The sequence below is a fragment of the Lynx canadensis genome, chromosome C2 (genome assembly GCF_007474595.2).
Source record: "Lynx canadensis isolate LIC74 chromosome C2, mLynCan4.pri.v2, whole genome shotgun sequence".
Taxonomy (NCBI): domain Eukaryota; kingdom Metazoa; phylum Chordata; class Mammalia; order Carnivora; family Felidae; genus Lynx; species Lynx canadensis.
In genome coordinates this window covers 23,426,611-23,436,404 of record NC_044311.2, presented here as the reverse complement: position 1 = coordinate 23,436,404, position 9,794 = coordinate 23,426,611, and positions in this window count along the sequence as shown.

Genomic DNA, 9,794 nt, shown 5'->3' with positions numbered 1-9,794 from the left:
GATGCTCTGATAGACAGCTCGTTCCAATAGAAGCACCTGTTACATCTGTCTGGGAAGTGGCTGGCTCTTAGCTACACCCTGTTAGTGGTCTTCGTAGAATCCACAACCTAAGATTTTTTCTGCTAAGAATTAAATGAATTTATTCCACACACAGTAGACTTAATTTGTCGACTATAGAAATATCTACAAGTTTACGACTCAAGAGAAATCTCTATCGAAGTGACAGAGTGGCCTGCGAAACATCTTACACTGACGCGTCAGATACTCAGTTGCCATCTTGGAAGAAGAGATCTGACCTCTCAAACGGGGTACAGTTTGAGAATTTGTATTAGAATCAGGATGACCAAAGGACAGTAAATTGCAATTCCTATTTCTCAGAAGTCAAGAAGGATGACCCCCAACATCATCCGTTGGGAAAATTGATCTTCCAGGCTGATAAATCCTAATATGCAAGACTTCTCATTCTACCAATTCTGATGCTATTAGACCTGCATGTTCCATTTCTCAATTTTTCAGATTTCCTAATAACTCTGATTTGCATTTGGCATTCACTCCTCTGCTCCTTCACTACTTAGAGGTCATACCAAGGTCATCTGTTCCTCTCAAGTTCTAGCTCCATGTAGCCCCTGTTCACATGAACACTCTTCCTTGCATCTTCTGTCCCTTCCCGTCTGCCCGCCCCCCCAGCCTTCATCGATAAAAGGGCCTTCTCTTGTTCCAGTTCTGCTCCTGTACACTTGCGTCCGTTTTCCCCTGCGTAACCACTGTGATCTTGAAAAAGTACTTCACAGTATCTACCTTTGTTTCCTCAGCCCACACGTTCTGATTTTGGTGTCAGTCATTTCATGGAACCTGTAAAGGTGAAAGTCACCGGTGACATTTTCATGAGCAAATCCAGTGCCTTCTCTCAGCCTGGCTCTCCGTCTTTCTGTACCATGCTGTCTATGTCCCACTTCTCAGTGTGGGAATTCCTGCCTTGACATTCATGATATTGTGTCCCTCTTGTTCTCCAATCCCTGATTTTAATCTCTGATTGCTGCTTTTGCATTTCCTTTGCTTGTCTTTTCAAAGGTACTACTCATGTCGATATGCTTTATATATACTATCCAGAAATGGAATGGGCTAAGGATGTGGTAATTGCCATTTTACACACGAAGAAGTGGAGGCTCAGGAATTTAAATAACTTGCTCAAAGTCACATGCCTCCTCACTGAGAGAGTGAGGTTTTGATGTCAGGCCTAACTTCATAAAAACTTCAGAGGACTCTGAAATGTTTTTTTTCTCAGAGCCCAAGGTGAGGCAAAAGAGACTTACTTATTCGATTGCATCTTATCACTGTGGCTTCAAGAAATTTTTTAACTAGTGAGGCTGTGAAGCCTCTAACAATATTACTGGAGCTCTTTCACCTTCCAAGCCAGCCATGTAACCTACAGATCCACCTGCCTCTGGATCCACAGTCTCCGCTTTTCCTCCAAGTACAAGAGGGGTTCCTTCCATTTATTCTCTGGATCCCTCTTATGTTGCTTTCGTAAGGTCTTCCCTCCTCTTTCCCATTTCCATCACTGTTTCTCTGGCTGTTGCATCGGTGTGATAAGTGTGCAAATCTCCTCTGCTCCCTCCCATTCCATTGCAGCCTCTGCCCCATTTCTGAGAAGATTCTCAAGACTCAACTGTCTCCATTTCTTCACTTGTCATTTATGTTTCAACCTATTGTGTTCTGGCCTGTGTCCCCACTACTCAATCGAAACTACTCTTGACAAGGTTTCCAAAGACCTCATGTGGATGGCTTCAGTGAGACCGTCCTGTCCCCATCCTACTTTCTAGCTCATCAGTTTTCCAGCTGCTTGATCGGCTTCCATGCTGCCACACGGTCCTGGTTTTCCTTCCACCTCCGTGGCTTCTCCTTCTCGAGCCCCTCTGCTGGCTCCTCTGCCTCTGCCCCACTAGGAAATGTTGGAATGTTCCAGGGCGTGGTCCGTGGTCCTCTTTTATTTCCTCTCTATCTCCGTTCATCATTGATGATTTCATCCAACCTTGTGGATTTAAATACCACTGATTTGATGATAATTTCAAGTTAACACATCTGACCTTAATTTTTCTACAGGCTCCAGGTTTATCTATCCGGTTACCTATTGTTCAACATTCTGATTCAGATCGTACTTGTCATTTTAAGTTTACCGTAGCCAAATGTGAAATCAAGTTAATTTACCTCAAACTCCCAGTCTCAGTAATGGTACTCGCATCCCCTTTAGCTGCTCAGTGCAGAAGTTCAGGGGTCATCTTTGGCCCTTCCCTTTTCCTCATGTGCAACATCTAATCCGTCAGCCTTCTGCTCATTTCAAATTATATTTTCGTCCATCCCAATTCCCAACTGCACTCCGCATTTCTAGTTCCACTTACCTTCATATCTTACCTTTGAACAGGCATCTCACTCTTGCCCCATCCAGTCCGTTCTTCACGCAGAAGCCTGTATGTTAAAACATTAATCAAAACATGCCATTTCCTTTCAATCCTTTCAGTGATTTCCCATGAAACTTAGCATGAAACCCTACTTTTTCTCCAGGCTTCCTTCCCTCCTCTGTCCCAGGCCCCTTCCTCCGTCTCTCACGTCCTCCAGCCGTATTCGCCTCCTTTCTTTTCCTCATACACATCTCCTTCTTTCATGCCTCAGAGCCTTTGCACATGCTGATTCCTCTGCTTTGACAGCTTTTTGCAGAGTTGAATTCTTCAGGTTTTAGTTAAAATGCATTCTTGTCAGAGATGTCTATCCCGATCACCTTATAAAAAGTGGCCATCCCACTCTCCAAATGGTCTCTATCACATCCTCCTGTTTATTTCCTTGAGAGTTTTTTATCACAGTCTAAAAATGTCTTCTTCATTTAATTATTTATTGTTCCTTCTCGGTCTCCATCCTCCAGAATGGCACTGTCTGAGAGAACTTTCTGCACTGTTGAAAATGTTCTCCCGTGCTATCCCATACAGCAGCTACTAGCCACATTTGATTATTGGTCACTTGAAATTTGACTAGTGGGACCGAGGAACTGAATTTTTTATTTTAATTACTTTAAATTTAAATGTAAATAGCCACATGTGGCTACTGGCTACCATAATGAACAGCTCTCAAATGTATGTTCCACAAAAGCAAGGATCTTTGTTTAATTTGTTCATTGCTATACCCCACTGTTTACAAACGTGCCTGAAACACACGTGATGCTTGGTTTATGATAAATGAGTGAACGAGTGATTTCTAGTGGGGATGAAATTCTGGGAGAAAAAAGGATTGTTTCTAATTGTGGCATGCTTTGCAAGTAATACAATCCTCCTTCCAGAAATGTGTTTGGACTATATATACCTTTCCTGAGATCTTTAATTAGGATTCTAAGAGAAGAACCCAATATTGTAAATTAAATTTTTGACCATGTTGAAAACATGCTTGATTCTTTTGCTGTGTTTTGTTAACCAGTGATACAATTATGCTATCTATGGAGTTATCATACGTAATTAATGAATTAATCAATTTACTTAATTCACAGGCAGAAAGATATTCTGTTTTCTAGTGTTGTCTACTAATTATGCAGTAAATCAAGGCTTTGAAGAGTTTCAACAACCATTCATTTTTTATGAATTAATCTTTCTTTGGCTTTCTTCTCTAGGGGTGAACAAATAATGCAAACATAGACCGAAGGATACATGAAGTCTGAATGCTAAGAGCATGCAGAGATGTAGCTGAATATATAAAAAAAATATGGAATTAATTTTCAAGTGTTGTACTAATGTCACCGGGCACAGACAGGGTCAGTCTGTGCCAAGAGCAGGCAAGACCCCGTGGTGCAAAGGCAGACAAGTATTAAGGACTCGCTTTCTTAGAGGAAGATGCTAAATTAAACATATAATCAGTAAAAATAAAAATGAAGAAGAATGTACCAGCAATAAATATAATAAAAAACAGAATTCGTGGCTAAAGTACAACTTGGCCAGCTTTAATATTAATATCTAGCTATGAATAGCTACCATAATTACTGCTGCTGCTATGCTACCATTTTTTGAGAGCCTACTGTGTGCAGGAACTATGCTAAATACTTCACATACACAGTTTTGTTTAACACCCTGATCAATTCTATACGGTGGACATTAATTTCTCCATTTTGTAGGGGAGAAAACAAATTCAGTTTAGACCCATAGTTCGTGAATAGTGGAGCTACAATCTGTCCCCAGATAAATCTCATTAAAAAGCTCGAGCTTTTAAAAAGAAAAAAAAAATTCAAAATCTGGTATTCTCTATGGCATTCAAATACAGACACATGGGAGTTTCTAGGTGTGTGGAATATGATCCAGTTTGGGATATAACATTTTTATGGTGTTGTTTCTATTTTTCTGATCCAATTGACTGTTAACATTCATGGCCTAAAGCAAAAGGAAAGCAGGTCATATAAATTAATAAAGCAAAGTTATGTGTGAGGCAATTTGAAGTGGTGGGACCTGCAGCAAAACAAAAAACACATACCCACCCAGTGGCATTTAAAAAAAAAATTTTAATGCTTATTTATTTTGAGAGATAGAGCATGAGCGGGGGTGGGGCAGAGAGGGAGACACAGAATGCGAAGCAGGCTCCAGGCTCTGAGCTGTCAGCACAGAGCCTGACGCGGGGCTCAAACTCACAGACCGTGAGATCATGACCTGAGCAGAAGTCAGACCTTAACTGACTGAGCCACCCAGGCGCCCCCCATCCAGTGGCATTAAAGCTCATTTTAAGATGCTGTTATGGATTGAAATGTATCTATCTAAAAAAGGTATTCTGAAGTCCTAACTCCTAGTGCCTCAGAATGTGACTTTGTTCAGATTTAGGGACAGTGCATGTGTAATTAGTTAAGTTAAGATGAGGTTAATGAGGGGAGAGAGAGTAGAGCGGGTCCCTAATTGAATATGGCTGGTGTACTTAGAAGAAACAGAGATAGGGACATAGGGAGAATGCCACGTGAAGATGGAAAATTGCATTTATGCATCTACGAGAAACATCGAATATTACCAGCAAACCACCAGAAGCTAGAAAGAGGCAAGGATAGATTCCCTGCAAGTTTCAGCGGGAGTATGACGGGGCTGACACCTTGATTTTGAACTTCTCGCCTCCAGAACTATGAGGAAACAAATCTTACCTCCCGTCAGCCAGTCTGTGGTGTTTTGTCACAGTAGCCCTAGGAAACTAATCCAGATGCACTGAAAGGGCCATCATCCATTGTTTAGATGAGCATATCAAATATAGTTGATTTGAAACAACTTAAACCCTTGACACAATGATCTACAGGGTAAATAGAGCCATTGATGATGAATAAATAACAGCAAACTAAGGCCTAACTCCGAGTTTCTCTGATTTTCTACAACTTACAGAGCACTGGGTATGTGCTATATAGTGCACTGAGTGCTTTGTAAGCACTAACTCATTTATTCCTCATAATAATCCTACTTATTAGGAACCATTACTACCATCTCCATGCGATTCAGGGGGAAATTTAGACACATAAGGTTAAGTGACACCCACGGTCACACAGTGAGTAAGTGGCAGAGAGGGGCCAAACCTAAGCCATCTGGTGCTGGAGTCCATGCCCTTGACCACTGTCCCATGCCAGGACACCTGAGCAGGGACATCATTCGCCATCAGTGCTCTGGCTCCATCTTTAGTTTTAGTGACTGGTGCGTGAATGTGACGCTTCCCCTCCATCCGTCAAGTCTATCGCAGAGGCTCTGATTGCCATGCTCCCTTTGAGGATACTCAGTACCTTTTGATCTGCTTCTTTGATACGGAGAGGGAACAGCATTAGTTCAACTGGTCCCTTTCTTTAATAGCCCTGGCTTACTCAAAGATCGAAGGAAGGAATTCTAATGATTGCTAGCAACATCTATTCCAACCATATGTTAAAAATGTGGGGGAGGGGCGCCTGGGTGGCGCAGTCGGTTAAGCGTCCGACTTCAGCCAGGTCACGATCTCGCGGTCTGTGAGTTCGAGCCCCGCGTCAGGCTCTGGGCTGATGGCTCGGAGCCTGGAGCCTGTTTCCGATTCTGTGTCTCTCTCTCTCTCTGCCCCTCCCCCGTTCATGCTCTGTCTCTCTCTGTCCCAAAAATAAATAAACGTTGAAAAAAAAAAATTTAAAAATGTGGGGGATTAACTCTCAGATGTATTCGAGAGCTTATTGGATCTATCATGAGGCAGAGTGGAGCCAAACCCCCTCTAAATTTTCCCTTCTCCCAATACACATTTACCTTGATACACGTGTACAGAGATACCTTCTCTTCTGGGGATTCTGTCTTTCTTCCATGCTTGGGACCCTGAGTCTATAGCTAACTCAGGTCTGGGATCTGGTGAGGAGCTATGGGTCTCTAGGGAGATGGCTCAAGTCAAGCTTCTAGTCACCAGACCTAAAGTGATTTTGATTGTTTATTAAATAAATCAAGAAAGACGGGTGGTTGCTTATTAATTTTAATCCTTACAAGCCCACGTTTAATTAAGCACATCTGGGGATATCTGTGGGTCAGAGAAGCCTCAAAAATTCTGATTGCCTCACCAGCTTTGACGTCTGCATGCAGTCGGCGTCTGGTCTCCCCTGCTCACTAAAGTTAGGGGGAGTTTCTACCGTACTCCTTTTCATGAGTGTTGTCATTCTAGAGAGCAGAGCCAAGAAAGTTCTTTGTGCTCATGGCCTTGCTGAATGAGAGGATCCTCTGAACCCTCTAGAAAGGGGGGGTGAGTGGGCAAAAAGTACCTGGTAAAAACAAACCAGCATTTCAACCTCTCTGTCTTCAAATTCATTCCTCCACATTTGTGGTTCTCAAACTTGAACATGATTCAGAATCTCCTGGAAGACTTATTAAAGCACAGTTAGCTATGTTCCTCCCCTAGAGTTTTTGAAGCCCGAGACTCTGCATTTCTAACAAGTTTCCAAATGATGCTGATGGTCCAAGAACCACACTTTGAGAACCGCTGTTCTATATTAAGTCATAGGCTTTCTAGCCTTTCAATATAATTTACTGGGGAAAGTATTCGATCTACATTTGCATGAACCAACCTTGAGAGTTTTTAGAACCACGGCCAGCTGTCTGTGCTAACACATGGAAGGCAACATTCTGAAGGCACATTCATAGCAAAGAATTCAGACCAATCCATGTTTTTTGATCAAGTACCTTCAAAATCCATCCCCATAAATCACACAAAGACTTTAATGGTCCATAATAGCAAGCTGTGCAACTCTTTTCTTTGCTCTGCCTCTGTATTTTTCACCCCAGTTCAGACTGAGATCAGATTCTGAATACTGGCCTGAAATAATTGTGGGAGTGGGTTGGGGGTAGAGTGGGGGCAGCTATTATTAGTTTCCTCTTTGCTGCAGCAAAAGAGGAAATAAAGAAAATTTCGTGGGAGTTTTTCAGAGGGTGTTGGTGGGTTCAGAGTATTGCAAGCACTCGGAATTCTCTGCAGGTATCGCCATTCCTATTGTGGGGAGTCAGGCTACTACTTAACCTTCACATAAAAGCTTTATGTGACTGTGAATTCAACTGTCACAATCCAGCAACCTTGTGAATTTTACTCTGGTCTTTTTTTTTTTTTTTTTTTTTTGGCAGCCTTAGCCCTTACTTAAAAGAGGCAAGAGGGGTGCCTGGGTGGCTCACTTGGTTAAGCGACTGACTTCAGCTCAGGTCATGATCTCATGGTCTGTGGGTTCAAGCCCCGCATCAGGCTCTGTCTGACAGCTCAGAGCCTGGAGTCTGCTTCAGATTCTGTGTCTTCTCTCTGCTTATTCCCCACTCATGCTCTGTCTCTTTCTCAAAAATAAATAAACATTAAAAAAAAAGAGGCAAGAGAATCTTTCAGCATGGTCAGGACAATCTCTGAATTTCATCTGGGGCCTCAAGGTCAGAATATATGTATTTCCATTTGCCATCCTCTTACCTTAAAGATAGCCACAGATAACTTCACTCCAGTCCCAGCATTCTTCATGCCTTTTAAGTTGTTCTATGGAATCGAAACACTTACCCTTGGTTTTTATTGTTAATGGGCATCCAGTGCCGAGTATTCAGAGGCTACTATGTAGTTACTTTGCCCTATTGTGTCTCAGTGTTTTTTGCCAAATTACGAATTCCAAACATTACACTTTTTCCTGATGGTGTTAGCTGTCCCCTACTCTATGTTTCAAGTGTTGTATCAGAGTTCTTTGGTTGCAAACAAAAGATCCTAAGTAAGAAGAATGTATGGTCTAACTAAATGGATTTCAGGTAGCCCTTAGAGCAGGAGGAAAAGCTCAAACTCAAGCTTAGAAAGTACTGGAACCAGAACAGCCCTGGAAAAGTAAGTAATAAAAATTTAACAGGCACTCTCATTAGGAGTACATGGCCCAAACGAATAAGCTGCAACTAGTTTTGGTCTTTGAGGAATTGTTTTTGAGAGATTCAATATTCACATTCCAGGAGGAAGGAAACTCATGTCCCCTTAACTATGTGCCCACCCATTTTCCAGGAGATATCATTTCACCTTGATGAACAGTCTCACCAATATTGTGTTCAGTTATGGAGGAAGCATTTGCCAAGGCAAATTTAGGATGTTTGTTCCCAGAAGAAAGAGGAAAAAATGCTGAGCAAGTAGCATGAAGTATCCACCCCAATCACTGGTTGTATTAAATACCTCGCTCCTATACGTGAATGGGCTGTGTAAGTTGTAACAGTTGTACATGTATTCGGGGTCTTTATTTTACCCAAATGCTTGGCTTTTGGAGAGTCTAGTTTCTGCACTGTCTTTGTTCTATTCTGGCTACTGTGAGTGCAGAGTTATAGGTACTTTCTTAATAAATCACAGCATATTTTAGGGACAGCAAAATGAAGACGGACACAAGTGGGTTTTAATATCCAAGAGTGTAATAGTGTAAATCTCCCTTTAAACTTAAACCATATGGGTTTACAGAGCAGTTGAAAATAAGCCTGAAAGGCATTAATAGCCTTGACTAAATAGAAACAGACATCAACCTAAGCACACAAACAGTCAGAAAACCAATGGGATGATAGAGATGTACAACAAATACAATCAAAAAGACGCAATCAAATGTGGAATACAGCACAAAGGTAAAACCTTTACCTATTATTAATTATGACAGTAATTTCTATCTCATAACATCTCACATAGCAACTGTAACCAAGAACATCTGCATTTTAAACTGAAGGTGCCTCATACGCTACAGGGAGGCAGGATATAAGCACATCTAGGAGCTGAGGAAAGTGGTTGCGCAAATTCCAAGCTTTCATGCAAACCACCTCTTGCCTTAATGTGATGATGAATAGCATCTTGTCTATATACACAATGGTATGCAATTCCAAATAGATTCTGGACTAGAAGGGAAGGGTGATGTAAAGGTCCTAAGTTTCTTTAGTTACATATTCCATGTGTTCTATTTCAACAAATGCCATTTAAAAAATGATACCCTCTTTTCGTAAGTACCATTCAACCAAAGTATAAACAATCATGAACACCTTTGTCTCAAAATAAGCAAAGACAGTCACAAAAGGCCAAGAATTTCTTTGGTAAGCAGGATTTTATTGACAACCAAATCTCTCATGATTTCTTTGATGTCTGTTCAGTCAAATTTCTGCTTCCCGGGATTCCCTCGTGTCCATTTACACAAAAAATCTGCAGGATCCTTGTACCTGCTTCTCAAGTCCTTAGCCCCATATCTAGGCTTGTGGTCTCCGTGTTCACTGGAAAAGACATTGCTCTTGATCTTTTAAAAGCAAATATTGGGTTAGTCATATGAGAGCTCCTAG